Here is a 17595-nt window from a genome sequence, read left to right on the forward strand (position 1 = left end):
AATTAAGCACCATCTTGGATCTGGTTCGCCTTTATCAATGGTTGCTGTTTGGCACTGGGAGGATCAGTTCTGATATAGTCCTGGTATGGTGCAGAGCTTGCTCCACATGCTGGGACCTGGGCTGGTCTCTATCCACAAGTGCCTTTTTTGCAACATAGAAGCGGTTATATACAGGTTACAGGTATGTGTGCTCTATTATGGTTCTGCTTTTAACTTTATCTAGGAGGCCGCATGGCACATGAAATACAGAATGTAGAGTAGGACCCCCCTATTGAGATTTGCCGTGACGTTGGCAGGGGTGGCTCAAAAAATTGATCAATTATTTGCTAAAAATCTCATTTTTTTTTTTTTTATTGTAGTACAGTTGGAATAAATGTGTGAATTTTCACTTTTTATATTATGCATGCCAATTTCAGATCATGCTGGCTCCCCTCTCTCTCTGTTTGGTCGTAGTTATGCTACAAATTCTGGTGGCCGGTCACCACCATGCCATGCATGCCTGATTTTGGTTTGCTATGTATTCCTCCTGTTGGTAGCTGTTCAGATTCAGTTACCTCACCCCTTTCCACAGGCAATGCTAATTAAGCACCATCTTGGATCTGGTTCGCCTTTATCAATGGTTGCTGTTTGGCACTGGGAGGATCAGTTCTGATATAGTCCTGGTATGGTGCAGAGCTTGCTCCACATGCTGGGACCTGGGCTGGCCTCTATCCACAAGTGCCTTTTTTGCAACATAGAAGCGGTTATATACAGGTTACAGGTATGTGTGCTCTATTATGGTTCTGCTTTTAACTTTATCTAGGAGGCCGCATGGCACATGAAATACAGAATGTAGAGTAGGACCCCCCTATTGAGATTTGCCGTGACGTTGGCAGGGGTGGCTCAAAAAATTGATCAATTATTTGCTAAAAATCTCATTTTTTTTTTTATTGTAGTACAGTTGGAATAAATGTGTGAATTTTCACTTTTTATATTATGCATGCCAATTTCAGATCATGCTGGCTCCCCTCTCTCAAAATACAGAGTGTGAATATTTAATCTTTGGGAATGAATTGGATATATATAATTGCATATTGACGCCTCTTTATCCCCGGTATCTCACGGTTTCTATATTTCCTCACTGACATTAGCAGCACGTATTAGCAGTGTAGGGATAGGGAGGGGGAGCCGTCGGGGAGCGGGGGCGCCAATTCGCCTTATAGGGTGCCGACCTCCGCTGCGAGGTAGGGAGAGTTTAGGGCTATTGCCCCAATCCCTGCCCCTCCTTTATTGGAATATTTAATTGTGTCTATAGTCACATGGGTGGATGTTGTTTGGAATTTTAATGATTATAACATAAACATGTAACGATCCACAAGATAATGGTGAACGCTGCAAATCATGTAACAAATGTTCGTTTTCCTTTAATAATTAGATCTTTAGATAAGGTATTTTTGGTTTAGTACCTAGAACATGATTATATCTCTCACAGATACTGCAGATACAGTGTGATATCCTGACCAGTGATGTATGAGCCGTATACAACTGCCTATATAGTGTGTTAAACATGTGTATCCTCCAATTTCAGATCCTAAATCAGTGTTAGGAGCACGTGGTCTCCAGCCAGGAGACTGGGTGACCCTAAAAAGACAAGTCAGAATGATCCCTGAGTTAGAATCAGGTGGACCGATCCAGCTTATCCCAACCACAGCAACTTCCATGAAGCTTAAGGGAAAACCCATCTGGAGACAACAGCCGCTGTAAAGAGTCCATCGTACCAGCAGAATGAGAGTCACAAACACACATAGTGCTGGATTATCTCACATAGGACCTTATGGAGAATTTCTAGATTGGGGATGAAACATGGGAAATAACGATAAGGGAACATTGGGTACAGGAACATTACACAAATAAGGGCTCATGGTGGAAAAAAACATTATCTGACCTGAACCAATCAATTATTTTAAGGGTTTAAGTGACTTTTTTAAGGATAACATACACTTGTTTTATTTGTTGGTATTTGAAGCCGTAAAAATGCTACTCTGTGTTACTGAAGGTAATCGGATCCATGTGTAAGGGAAATCTTGTTAAAGGCCTCCTGGTGGTAGATTATAGACCCAAGACAAGAAGAGATCCATTAGTGTTGTGATACAATCAGGTGTATTCGGGTAGAAAAGTCTCGAAGACGCGGACAGCTCTCGGATATTGACTGAGAATCAGTCTTTCAGAAACAGTAATGCTAAAAGCTGCAGCATAACGGTAAGAAGCTTATTCTTACAATTGCCTTACTCTTTCTAATCGATTAATCTCAAATTCTGAGTAAGCGCTTCGGCATTAAATAGTCTGTTCTAGTTACCTATACCTCTGTGAACTGTGTGTGCGGGATGTGATCAACTCTCTGATCAGCAGTCTGTACCAGCGGGGGCAAAGGCTTAGCATTGCTTGTATAGTGGATAGCAAAACGAAAAAAAGGTTGCAGTTAAAGCATTAGAGCTGATGTGTTAGAGGACCACGGTAGGGTCAGAAGGTTAATAAAGTATTTAGGGGGGACTGTTGAGGAGAGCCATAAGATGAAATACTTAATTAACCTCTTGACAAGGCTTTGTGGGAAATATGTCGATTTGCCTTACATAATTCAGGTTTCAGATCATATACATGACACAGATATAAAGGTGGCTGTCATTGCATGTTTCTCCACACCTTGCATGGAATGCAAGGAATGTCCAGGTGTAAGAAGATACCATATAAGAGAAGACCAACCCAAAGATCAGAAGACATCACAGACCAAACCATCAGCATGGATCCACTAAATGACGTCCCTCCCATCATTATGGTTTCATCCACTGGAGTCAGACCCGCCCATCAACAGCAACACGGATCTCCCCATTGGCTAGCTCATGGACTGTCCCACTAAATGGGCATATCTGAACTTGTGTACGCCCCTAGCCTATATCAAGAGGACGCATGCTCTTCTCTGTCTGTTTTGGTGCCATTTTCTACTGTGACCAAGAAGAGACTTCATATCCGACTGTGTCTGGTGTGAATTCTTTTATGCATGCACTTGGCCCATATCAATTCGGCCAGGCAGTAGGCAACTAGTGATCTCTGGTTAAGAGTTCACCTTAACATCTGCGAAGTCCCAGTGTGGGAAAAAAAGTCAAATACTGAAGAAGGACACATCAACTGGCCTAAAGAGACATGGAGAAACATTGTGTGGACTGAGGAAAGTAAAATTGTTCTTTTTGGGTCCAAGGGCCTCAGACAGTTCGTCAGACAACCCCCAAACTGTGAATTCAAGCCACAGTCCACTCTGAAGACAGTAAAGCATGGCGGTGCCATCCTCATGATATAAGCATGTGTCTGTTACTATGGTGCGGCCTATTTCCCGCACACCAGGGATCATCATGATATGGGCATGTCTGTTACTATGGTGCGGCCTATTTACCACACACCAGGGGTCATCATGATATGGGCATGTGTCTGTTACTATGGTGCGCTCTATTTACCACACACCAGGGGTCATAATATTGGCATGTGTCTGTTACTATGGTGCGGCCTATTTACCACACACCAGGGGTCATCATGATATGGGCATGTGTCTGTTACTATGGTGCGGCCTATTTACCACACACCAGGGGTCATAATATGGGCATGTGTCTGTTACTATGGTGCCGGCCTATTTACCACACACCAGGGATCATCATGATATGGGCATGTCTGTTACTATGGTGCCGGCCTATTTACCACACACCAGGGGGTTATTATGATATGGGCATGTGTCTGTTACTATGGTGCGGCCCTATTTACCACACACCAGGGGTCATCATGATATGGGCATGTGTCTGTTACTATGGTGCGCTCTATTTACCACACACCAGGGGTCATAATATGGGCATGTGTCTGTTACTATGGTGCGGCCTATTTACCACACACCAGGGATCATCATGATATGGGCATGTGTCTGTTACTATGGTGCAGCCTATTTACCACACACCAGGGGTCATCATGATATGGGCATGTGTCTGTTACTATGGTGCGCTCTATTTACCACACACCAGGGGTCATAATATGGGCATGTGTCTGTTACTATGGTGCGGCCTATTTACCACACACCAGGGGTCATCATGATATGGGCATGTGTCTGTTACTATGGTGCGGCCTATTTACCACACACCAGGGGTCATAATATGGGCATGTGTCTGTTACTATGGTGCCGGCCTATTTACCACACACCAGGGATCATCATGATATGGGCATGTCTGTTACTATGGTGCCGGCCTATTTACCACACACCAGGGGGTTATTATGATATGGGCATGTGTCTGTTACTATGGTGCGGCCCTATTTACCACACACCAGGGGTCATCATGATATGGGCATGTGTCTGTTACTATGGTGCGGCCTATTTACCACACACCAGGGATCATCATGATATAGGCATGTGTCTGTTACTATGGTGCAGCCTATTTACCACACACCAGGGGTCATCATGATATAGCCATGTGTATGTTACTATGGTGCGGCCTGTTTCCCACACACCAGGGGTCATCATGATATGGGCATGTGTCTGTTACTATGGTGCGGCCTATTTACCACACACCAGGGATCATCATGATATGGGCATGTGTCTGTTACTATGGTGCGGCCTATTTACCACACACCAGGGGTCATCATGATATGGGCATGTCTGTTACTATGGTGCCGGCCTATTTACCACACACCAGGGGGTTATTATGATATGGGCATGTGTATGTTACTATGGTGCAGCCCTATTTACCACACACCAGGGATCATCATGATATGGGCATGTGTCTGTTACTATGGTGCAGCCCTATTTACCACACACCAGGGGTCATCATGATATGGGCATGTGTCTGTTACTATGGTGCGGCCTATTTACCATACACCAGGGGTCATCATGATATGGGCATGTGTATGTTACTATGGTGCGGCCTATTTACCACACACCAGGGATCATCATGATATGGGCATGTGTCTGTTACTATGGTGCGGCCTATTTACCACACACCAGAGATCATCATGATATAGGCATGTGTATGTTACTATGGTGCGGCCTATTTACCACACACCAGGGATCATCATGATATGGGCATGTGTCTGTTACTATGGTGCGGCCTATTTACCACACACCAGGGATCATCATGATATGGGCATGTGTCTGTTACTATGGTGCAGCCTATTTATCACACAACAGGGGTCATGATATGGGAATGTGTCTGTTACTATGGTGCGGCCTATTTACCACACACCAGAGATCATCATGATATAGGCATGTGTATGTTACTATGGTGCGGCCTATTTACCACACACCAGCGATCATCATGATATGGGCATGTATCTGTTACTATGGTGCGGCCTATTTACCACACACCAGGGGTCATCATGATATGGGCATGTGTCTGTTACTATGGTGCGGCCTATTTACCACACACCAGGGATCATGGACCAGTTTGCATATATCACTATACTTGAAGAGCTCATGTTGCCTTACGCTGAAGAGGAAATGCCCTTAAAATGGGAGTTTCAACAAGATGACCCTAAACATCCCAGTAAACAAGCAAAACCTTGGGTCCAGTCCAACAAAATCTTGGTTATGGAGTGGCCGCCCAATCCCCAGACCTTAATCCAATAGAACATTTATGGGGGGATATCAAAAATGCTGTTTCTGAGGCAAAGCCAACAAATGCCAATAAATGGTGGGATGTAGTGAAAACATCCAGCTGGATAACAGGTGACAGGAGCCAGAAGGTGGAAACTCTATGCAAGATCAATGTGAAGCCGTTCTACGAAACTACGGATATACAATGAAATATTAAGATAGTGCTTCACAGGAATGCGAAATCCGAAATAAAAAGAGGACAGATTTGAGTATGTAAAAACAAATGCAGACACTGCTACTTTTTTGGAACAGCACAATGTTTATTTTTTGATATTTTCTATAAAGTAGTTAAACATTATATACATTTCTCTGCATGTTTTGATTTAGAAAACCGTTTGAACGTTCCTAATGCAGGAAATAACTATTCGAAAGATTTTGGGCTTATCTCATGTTTTTGAATGCACTGCTATTATTTTGAACACAACTGTATAATAATGAGTGGAGTCAGCTCCCGGGACATATAATAAGTAGTGGAATTAGCTCCTGAAACATAATAACGAAAGGACCTAAACCACAGGACATAATAACAAGTGGATCCAGCTCCCGGGACGTAATAACAAGTGGATCCAGCTCCCGGGACATAATAACAAGTGTCCTACTCCAAGCTGTATATTTTGAGAGCCAACTACCAATGAAGTAAATCAGGTGATGTGCATCTCTGTTAGGAGGAGGGGTGGGGTGTAATAACATCAACACCCTATATAAGGGGTGCTTAATTATTAGGCCATTTCCTTTCCTTTGGCAAAATGGGTCAGAAGAGAGATTTGACCCAGCTCCCGGGACATAATAACAAGTGGCCCCAGCTCCCGGGACATAATAACAAGTGGATCCAGCTCCCGGGACATAATAACAAGTGGACCCAGCTCCCGTGACGTAATAACAAGTTGACCCAGCTCCCGGGACGTAATAACAAGTGGAGCCAGCTCCCGGGACATAATAACAAGTGGATCCAGCTCCCGGGACATAATAACAAGTGGCCCCAGCTCCCGGGACATAATAACAAGTGGATCCAGCTCCCGGGACATAATAACAAGTGGACCCAGCTCCCGTGACGTAATAACAAGTTGACCCAGCTCCCGGGACGTAATAACAAGTGGAGCCAGCTCCCGGGACATAATAACAAGTGGATCCAGCTCCCGGGACGTAATAACAAGTTGACCCAGCTCCCGGGACGTAATAACAAGTGGAGCCAGCTCCCGGGACGTAATAACAAGTGGACCCAGCTCCTGGGACATAATAACAAGTGGATTCAGCTCCCGGGACGTAATAAGTTGACCCAGCTCCCGGGACGTAATAACAAGTGGACCCAGCTCCCGTGACATAATAACAAGTGGACCCAGCTCCCGGGACATAATAACAAGTGAAGCCAGCTTCTGGGACCTAATAGGTGGATTCAGCTCCCGGGACGTAATAACAAGTGGACCCAGCTCCCGGGACATAATAACAAGTGGACACAGCTCCCGGGACGTAATAACAAGTGGAGCCAGCTCCCGGGACATAATAACAAGTGGACCCAGCTCCTGGGACATAATAACAAGTGGAGCCAGCTCCCGGGACGTAATAAGTTGACCCAGCTCCCGGGACGTAATAACAAGTTGACCCAGCTCCCGGGACATAATAACAAGTGGACCCAGCTCCCGGGACGTAATAACAAGTGGACCCAGCTCCCGTGACATAATAACAAGTGGACCCAGCTCCCGGGACATAATAACAAGTGGAGCCAGCTTCTGGGACCTAATAACTACACAGAGTGCAGAATTATTAGGTAATGAGTATTGTGATCACATGATGCTTTTTATACATGTTGTCCTACTCCAAGCTGTATAGGCTGAGAGCCAACTACCAATGAAGTAAATCCGGTGATGTGCCTCTCTGTAATGAGGAGGGGTGCGGTGTAATGACACAACACCCTATATAAGGGGTGCTTAATTATTAGGCCATTTCCTTTCCTTTGGCAAAATGGGTCAGAAGAGAGATTTGTCAGGCTCTGAAAAGTCCACAATTGTGAGATGTCTTGCAGAGGGATGCAGCAGTCTTGAAATTGCCAAACTTTTGAAGCGTGATCACCGAACAATCAAACGTTTCATGGCAAATAGCCAACAGGGTCGCAAGAAGCGTGTTGGGCAAAAAAGGCGCAAAATAACTGCCCATGAATTGAGGAATATCAAGCGTGAAGCTGCCAAGATGCCATTTGCCACCAGTTTGGCCATATTTCAGAGCTGCAACGTTACTGGAGTATCAAAAAGCACAAGGTGTGCCATACTCAGGGACATGGCCAAGGTAAAGAAGGCTGAAAACCACCCCCTCTGAACAGGAAACATAAGATAAAATGTCAAGACTGGGCCAAGAAATATCTTAAGACTGATTTTTCACAGGTTTTATGGACTGATGAAATGAGAGTGACTCTTGATGGGCAGATGGATGGGCCCGAGGCCGGATCAGTAAAGGGCAGAGAGCTCCACTCAGACGCCAGCAAGATGGAGGTAGGGTACTGGTATGGGCTGGGATCATCAAAGATCAACTTGTGGGATCTTTTCGGGTTGAGGATGGAGTGAAGCTCAACTCCCAGACCTACTGCCAGTTTCTGGAAGACAACTTCTTCAAGCAGTGGTACAGGAAGAAGTCGATATCGTTCAAGGAAATCATGATTTTCATGCAGGCAATGCTCCATCACATGCATCCAACTACTCCACAGCGTGGCTGGCCAGTAAAGGTCTAAAAGATGAAAAAATAATGACATGGCCCCCTTGTTCACCTGATGTGAACCCCATAGTGAACCTGTGGTCGCTCATAAAATGTGAGATCTACAGGGAGGGAAAACAGTCCACCTCTGGGAGCAGTGTCTGGAGGCTGTGGTGGCTGCTGCACGCAATGTTGATGGTAAACAGATCAAGCAATGACAGAATCTATGGATCGTCGGCTGCTGAGTGTCATCATATAGAAAGGGGGCTATATTGGGCACTCATTTTTTGGGGTTTTGTTTTTGCATGTCAGAAATGTTTATTTCTACATTTTGTGCAGTTATATTGGTTTACCTGGTGAAAATAAACAAGTGAGATGGGAATAGATTTGGATTTTATTAAGTTTCCTAATAATTCTGCACAGAAATTGTTAACTGCATAAACCGATATCCTCCTAAGAAGCCAAATCTAAAAAAAAAAAACACTCTAACTGCCAAAAATATTAAGCTTTGATATTTATGAGTCTTTTGGGTTGATTGAGAACATAATTTTTGATCAATAATGAAAAAAATCCTCTAAAATTCAACTTGCCTAATAATTCTGAACACAGTGTAGTGGACCCAGCTAACGGGACATAATAACCGCCCTGATCTAATCTAGTCCTATTCTGCCTTTCATAAAATTTACTTCCAATTCTTGTCCCCTGTATCTTCTGGTTCCTTCCTCTCCATGTACTTTTGTACACTCTGCACCTGTATAAATTCTGGCTGGCGACCGGTCCACACAGCTGGTTTTTAATCCCCTATTAAATCTATGGCTGGATCATATATGACAAGCTTTCCTCCCCCATTCACCTTTTGTGCCTCCCCTATTCCGTCATAGACTGTAAGTTTAAGAGCAGGGCCCTCACTCCTCTTGATATCTCATATTGTCTGTACATGTCCCCTGTGAATTGTAAAGCGCTGCGGAATATGTTGGCGCTATAGAAATAAAAATTATTATAATAACGAGTGGACCCAGCTCCCGGGACCTAATCACAAGTGGACCCAGGTAACGGGACATAATGACAAGTGGACCCAGTTCCAGGGACATAATAACAAGTGGACCCAGTTCCAGGGACATAATAACAAGTGGACCCAGCTCCCGGGACATAATAACAAGTGGAGCCAGCTCCCGGGACATAATAACAAGTGGACCCGGGACATAATAACAAGTGGACCCAGCTCCCAGGACATAATAACAAGTGGACCCAGCTCCAGGGACATAATAACAAGTGGAGACAGCTCCCGGGACATAATAACAAGTGGACCCAGTTCCAGGGACATAATAACAAGTGGAGCCAGCTCCCGGGACATAATAACAAGTGGAGCCAGCTCCTGGGACATAATAACAAGTGGAGCCAGCTCCTGGGACATAATAACAAGTGGACCCAGCTCCCGGGACATAATAACAAGTGGAGCCAGCTCCCGAGACATAATAACAAGTGGAGCCAGCTCCCGGGACATAATCACAAGTGGAGCCAGCTCTCGGGACATAATAACAAGTGGAGCCAGCTCCCGGGACATAACAAGTGGAGCCAGCTCCCGGGACATAATCACAAGTGGAGCCAGCTCCAGGGACATAATAACAAGTGGAGCCAGCTCCAGGGACATAATAACAAGTGGAGCCAGCTCCCGAGACATAATAACAAGTGGAGCCAGCTCCCGGGACATAATCACAAGTGGAGCCAGCTCTCGGGACATAATAACAAGTGGAGCCAGCTCCCGGGACATAACAAGTGGAGCCAGCTCCCGGGACATAATCACAAGTGGAGCCAGCTCCAGGGACATAATAACAAGTGGAGCCAGCTCCAGGGACATAATAACAAGTGGAGCCAGCTCCCGGGACATAATAACAAGTGGAGCCAGCTCCTGGGACATAATAACAAGTGGAGCCAGCTCCCGGGACATAATAACAAGTGGAGCCAGCTCCCGGGACATAATAACAAGTGGAGCCAGCTCCCGGGACATAATCACAAGTGGACCCAGCTCCTGGGACATAATAACAAGTGGAGCCAGCTCCAGGGACATAATAACAAGTGGAGCCAGCTCCAGGGACATAATAACAAGTGGAGCCAGCTCCTGGGATATAATAACAAGTGGACCCAGCTCCTGGGACATAATAACAAGTGGAGCCAGCTCCCGGGACATAATAACAAGTGGGCCCAGCTCCTGGGACATAATAACAAGTGGAGCCAGCTCCCGGGACATAATAACAAGTGGAGCCAGCTCCTGGGACATAATAACAAGTAAGCCAGCTCCCGGGACATAATAACAAGTGGAGCCAGCTCCAGGGACATAATAACAAGTGGACCCAGCTCCCGGGACATAATAACAAGTGGACCCAGCTAACGGGAAATAATAACAAGTGGAGCCAGCTCCTGGGACATAATAACAAGTGGAGCCAGCTCCCGGGACATAACAAGTGGAGCCAGCTCCTGGGACATAATAACAAGTGGGCCCAACTCCTGGGACATAATAACAAGTGGAGCCAGCTCCTGGGACATAACAAGTGGAGCCAGCTCCTGGGACATAATAACAAGTGGGCCCAGCTCCTGGGACATAATAACAAGTGGAGCCAGCTCCTGGGACATAATAACAAGTGGAGCCAGCTCCCGGGACATAACAAGTGGAGCCAGCTCCCGGGACATAATAACAAGTGGAGCCAGCTCCCGGGACATAATCACAAGTGGACCCAGCTGCTGGGACATAATAACAAGTGGAGCCAGCTCCAGGGACATAATAACAAGTGGAGCCAGCTCCAGGGACATAATAACAAGTGGACCCAGCTCCTGGGACATAATAACAAGTAGAGCCAGCTCCTGGGACATAATAACAAGTGGAGCCAGCTCCAGGGACATAATAACAAGTGGAGCCAGCTCCTGGGATATAATAACAAGTGGACCCAACTCCTGGGACATAATAACAAGTGGAGCCAGCTCCCGGGACATAACAAGTGGAGCCAGCTCCAGGGACATAATAACAAGTGGAGCCAGCTCCAGGGACATAATAACAAGTGGAGCCAGCTCCCGGGACATAATAACAAGTGGAGCCAGCTCCTGGGACATAATAACAAGTGGAGCCAGCTCCCGGGACATAATAACAAGTGGAGCCAGCTCCCGGGACATAACAAGTGGAGCCAGCTCCCGGGACATAATCACAAGTGGACCCAGTTCCAGGGACATAATAACAAGTGGAGCCAGCTCCCGGGACATAATAACAAGTGGAGCCAGCTCCTGGGACATAATAACAAGTGGAGCCAGCTCCTGGGACATAATAACAAGTGGAGCCAGCTCCTGGGACATAATAACAAGTGGAGCCAGCTCCCGAGACATAATAACAAGTGGAGCCAGCTCCCGGGACATAATCACAAGTGGAGCCAGCTCCCGGGACATAATAACAAGTGGAGCCAGCTCCCGGGACATAATAACAAGTAAGCCAGCTCCCGGGACATAACAAGTGGAGCCAGCTCCAGGGACATAATAACAAGTGGACCCAGCTCCCGGGACATAATAACAAGTGCACCCAGCTAACGGGAAATAATAACAAGTGGAGCCAGTTCCTGGGACATAATAACAAGTGGAGCCAGCTCCCGGGACATAATAACAAGTGGAGCCAGCTCCTGGGACATAATAACAAGTGGGCCCAGCTCCTGGGACATAATAACAAGTGGAGCCAGCTCCCGGGACATAATAACAAGTGGAGCCAGCTCCCGGGACATAATAACAAGTGGAGCCAGCTCCCGGGACATAATAACAAGTGGACCCAGCTCCCGGGACATAATAACAAGTGGGCCCAGCTCCTGGGACATAATAACAAGTGGAGCCAGCTCCCGGGACATAATAACAAGTGGAGCCAGCTCCCGGGACATAACAAGTGGGCCCAGCTCCCGGGACATAATAACAAGTGGAGCCAGCTCCTGGGACATAATAACAAGTAAGCCAGCTCCCGGGACATAATAACAAGTGGAGCCAGCTCCAGGGACATAATAACAAGTGGACCCAGCTCCCGGGACATAATAACAAGTGGACCCAGCTAACGGGAAATAATAACAAGTGGAGCCAGTTCCTGGGACATAATAACAAGTGGAGCCAGCTCCCGGGACATAATAACAAGTGGAGCCAGCTCCCGGGACATAATAACAAGTGGAGCCAGCTCCCGGGACATAATAACAAGTGGAGCCAGCTCCCGGGACATAATAACAAGTGGAGCCAGCTCCCGGGACATAATAACAAGTGGAGCCAGCTCCCGGGACATAATAACAAGTGGACCCAGCTCCCGGGACATAATAACAAGTGGACCCAGCTCCCGGGACATAATAACAAGTGGACCCAGCTCCCGGGACATAATAACAAGTGGAGCCAGCTCCCGGGACATAATAACAAGTGGACCCAGCTAATGGGACGTATAAAAAAGCGTGGACCCAGCACCTGGGATGTATAATAATGTGTGAACCCAGCTTGTGAGACATATTACAATGTGTGCACCCAGTTCCTAGGATATAATAATGAGTGGACTCCGCTACCAGGACGTATAATGACGAGTGGACCTAGCTCCTGGGACATAATAAGTAGTGAACCCAGCTCGTTGGACAGAGTAACGAGTGGACAAAGCTCCTGAGATGCATAATAACGAGTGGACCGAGCTCCTGAGATGCATAATAACGAGTGGACCGAGCTCCTGAGATGCATAATAACGAGTGGACCCAGCTCCTGAGATGCATAATAACGAGTGGACCCAGCTCCTGAGATGCATAATAACGAGTGGACCCAGCTACTGGGAGCCTGCTCGCCACTGTTCGGTACTTGATCGAGCTTCTCGATGCTCGGGTACTCACTGTGCTCGGCCGAGTAACGCTGGTGCTTGGTCGTCTGTGAAACAATAACCACAAAGCACAGGCTTGCTTCATCACATGATGTGTGTAGGCACCACAGGGAGAGCCATTTGCAGTCTCTGAATGGCTGTCACTGGTGTTGAAACAATATTTTTGGATGTAATGTATCAAAAGAAGAAAGAAAAAACATCCTCCCTTACCCCAGAAATGCTTATGGCTGGCTGTATGTGGGTGGAGAGACGAACTGCACAATTATTGGCTTCCATTATACTTGTTACTCCAGTTGAGGAATAAACCGTTGTAAATAGTGATTAAGGGATCATATACTGTATACCGTGAGAAGAAAAAACCCTTAAAATTCAATTCTTTAATGATAAAGTTTAAAATGGATATCCCAACATGAACACACACGTATACAAAACAACAAAAAAATATATAGGAAGAAGTGCTGCAGTGCAGACTGGGAGTGGTCAACGCCCCTTCACTTCCCCTACCTAGCCTGCGGAGGTCGGCACCCTAAATTCCGTAAAGGCGCCCCCGCTCACCGTCGGCTCGCCCTCCTTCCCCTGCACTGCATTAGAAAGTGCAACTAGTCTGGGAATAAGGGAGTGCTTAATTTGAATATTGCTGCACTGCACAAAATTACAGGGATTGCATAGTGTCTACTAATGTGTAGCACATATGCAGGTGTGACTCTACAGAGAAATTGACCAGGCCAATATAATATAAAATATTTGAGGTTAGAATCGCCACCTTAAAATGAACAATATCAATGGGCACCGTGTGCCTCTGGGGCCCCTATATGTAAATACCAGTTGTTCAGTATATTCAATAAATGCATGTAATAGAACACCTATTTTGGTGCTAAACACACAGATTGCACTAACATGCACATAAGACTAAAAGAGCCTTGCCTTCACCTACTCCTACAGACAAGGTAATCAATTGCTCAAAACATGACTCCAGAGTAGGCACACAGATGAATGGTCCCCAGATATAATAACATACTTAGCCACAAATTGGACACAATGTATGTAACTCCAGTCTATTCCCTGTAGATGTAACATATAAGAGTACTTAGCTTATTGTTATGAATCTGGACAAATCGCCATATCAATGCTGATGCTTCAGTGTAGTCACTAGAAAATCCAGGCCCAAGTTTGGGCACCGCTAGCTCGACGCGTTTCCCCCTGGCGCAGAGTCCCGCCAAGGTTCATCAGGAGCGCCCACAATCGGGCACAGAGTGTCGGCCACAGTAACCCACTCTGCCACGGTCCTAATCCCCGCCTATACACGCGGGGAAAAGGGACGCTCTTTTAAAAAATGGCGCTTACTGACGTCACCGGAAGTGACGTCTGTTGGAACGGAAGTGCCGCTCGCGTGGAACGCAGTATGCGCTCCACCGCGGCTCATCACTCGGTAACAGAAGATGACCCTTCCTGACGTCAGCAGAAGTGACGTCTGATAAAGCGGACGTGCCAGTCACGTGGAACGCAAAGTGCGCTCCACCTCGGCTCATCCCAAAAGGGCGGAGGCTGAATTGCCACGTGAGGCCCAGTCGCAGTCACATGATCGCGAAGCCGCAAACCCCCGCACCGCATAGCCACCGATGTTAGGGGGAACAAACAGAGGACATAAGTTACGCCCACCAGGAGATCAGCCTAAATTGACCAATACCTCACAAACAGTGGGCACCACAAGTCACACTAAATCCTCTTACCCCCTTTTTTTACAGAGAGCGCCCCATAAAAGTACATTATAATTACAATTCATAGCGGGATATCGGTAAATATACATGTGAACCAATCCATCAACATGAATAAACTGTAACAACCAGAGACATTAAATCTATGGTCAAAAAGAAAACCCCGCAGTCCACAAAACAGACCTATACAGGATGGCTGAATAACATTCAATCTAATTCCCAAATATCTAAGGAGGGATAAATATCCCAAAATATATAACGAATGCTCAGGTCAGATGAAGCTAGTGAAGGTAAGTTGTTCGTTTAGCCCGCCTGGACTAGTTGACTCTAGCCAGAAGATCCAACGTGTCTCCCTTTGAAGCAGTTTTTTGTCCCAATCTCCCAGGCGTATTGATGGGGAAACCACTTCAATTGTCCTAAATGAGAAAGACCCCAGGTCGCCATTGTGGTGTGAATTAATATGACGGGCAAGGGGTGTGTCCCGTTTGTTTCTCACATTCCCCAAATGTTCTCCCATCCGTACTTTCAATTGTCTCCTCGTCTTTCCTACATAGTCTTTTGGGCATGTGCATGTACAGAGGTAGATGACTCCCTCTGTTTTGCAGTTCGCAAAGTTACGATTCTTATATGTACGCCCAGTGACTGCACTGCAAAATTCTCTTGATGGAACCACATGTTTGCAATATATGCATGACCCACATTTGAAAGTCCCCACTTCTCTCCTGTCCAGCCATGTACCACTTTTTTTAGGGGGGACATAGAGGCTATGTACTATCTCATCTTTGATTGTCTTTCCTCTCTTAAAAGTTACCGAAGGGTGTGATGTTATATGTCCACAAATATCGGGGTCACTCGTGAGGATGCCCCAATATCTCCTCAGAATGGTCATGACCTTTCCATGTTGGTCATCATACATCCCAATCAACCGTGTGATCTGCCCATCACCACTTTTGGGAGAAGTGGTTAGCAAGTCCCTGCGATCACTGTGGAGGGCATTTCTCTGCGCCTTATCAATTACATTTGGAGGATAACCCCTTTCCCTAAATCTCTTTTTAAGGTGAACGGATTGCCTCTCGTATTCATGAGCAGTGGAGCAATTCCTCCTTAATCTCAGAAATTGTCCCTTTGGGATCCCAGTCTTCAAACTGACCGGGTGATGACTTTCCCAATTCAGCAGACTATTTGTTGCGTTCGGTTTCCTGAATATAGAGGTGCCCATTGATATTGTTCATTTTAAGGTGGCGATTCTAACCTCAAATATTTTATATTATATTGGCCTGGTCAATTTCTCTGTAGAGTCACACCTGCATATGTGCTACACATTAGTAGACACTATGCAATCCCTGTAATTTTGTGCAGTGCAGCAATATTCAAATTAAGCACTCCCTTATTCCCAGACTAGTTGCACTTTCTAATGCAGTGCAGGGGAAGGAGGGCGAGCCGACGGTGAGCGGGGGCGCCTTTACGGAATTTAGGGTGCCGACCTCCGCAGGCTAGGTAGGGGAAGTGAAGGGGCGTTGACCACTCCCAGTCTGCACTGCAGCACTTCTTCCTATATATTTTTTTGTTGTTTTGTATACGTGTGTGTTCATGTTGGGATATCCATTTTAAACTTTATCATTAAAGAATTGAATTTTAAGGGTTTTTTACTCCAGTTGAGCCCTTTTAGGAGCATCTAACCTGCATGACTCCAGTAACGAGCATCCGAGCATTTTAGTGCTCGCCCATCTCTGTAACTAATGGAACCAGCTCCTGGGAAATAATAATTAGTGGACTCAGCTCCTGGGACGTATAATAACAAGTGGACCCAGCCCCAGAACATAATAATTAGTGGACCCAGTTCCTGGGACGTATAATAACAAGTGGACCCAGCCCCAGAACATAATGATTAGTGGACCCAACTCCTGGGACATAATAATGAGTGGACTCAGCTCCTGGGATAATGAGTGGACCCAGTTCCTGGGACACAATAATGAGTGGACCCAGTTCCTGGGACATATAATTAATAGACCCAGCTTCTGGGACAAATGAGTGGACCCAGTTCTTAGAATGTATAATAATTGGTGTACCCAGCCCCCGGAACATAATAAAGAGTGAACCCAGCTCCTTGGACATAATGACGAGTAGACCCAGTTCCTGGAACATAATGAATGGACCCAGTTCCTGGAACATAATGATTAGTGGACCCAGCTCTCGGGACAAAAAAACAAATGGACCCAGTTCCCGGGACATAATGACGAATGGACCCAGTTCCTGGGACATAACAAGTGGACCCAGCTCCCTTGACATAAGAACGAGTGGACTCCGTTCCCGAGACGTATAATAATGGAGTTGGCTCCCGGGATATAAAAAGTGGACCGAGCTCCTGGAACATAATAATGAGTGGACCTAACTCCCAGGACAAATAATAATGAGTGGCCCCAGCTCCTGAGACGTATAATAGGGTGAATTTGATTTTGTGAATGAAGTGGTGAGCAGATTAATGTCCTGGTTATTCCATATTTACTCGTAATATGACTACCCCAGGTTCTGCCTATTTTTCTATGCAGGTGTCAGGAAATATAATACTTCAGAAGCCCCCAGGGAAAAATAAAACGTCCGGGCACCCTCCAAGCATGAGTAAGGTAAGACCGAATCCTGCTCTGATGTAGGAAATGGAAAGAGTCTTTATACCGATG

This window comes from Anomaloglossus baeobatrachus, chromosome 12 (genome assembly GCF_048569485.1).
Source record: "Anomaloglossus baeobatrachus isolate aAnoBae1 chromosome 12, aAnoBae1.hap1, whole genome shotgun sequence".
Taxonomy (NCBI): domain Eukaryota; kingdom Metazoa; phylum Chordata; class Amphibia; order Anura; family Aromobatidae; genus Anomaloglossus; species Anomaloglossus baeobatrachus.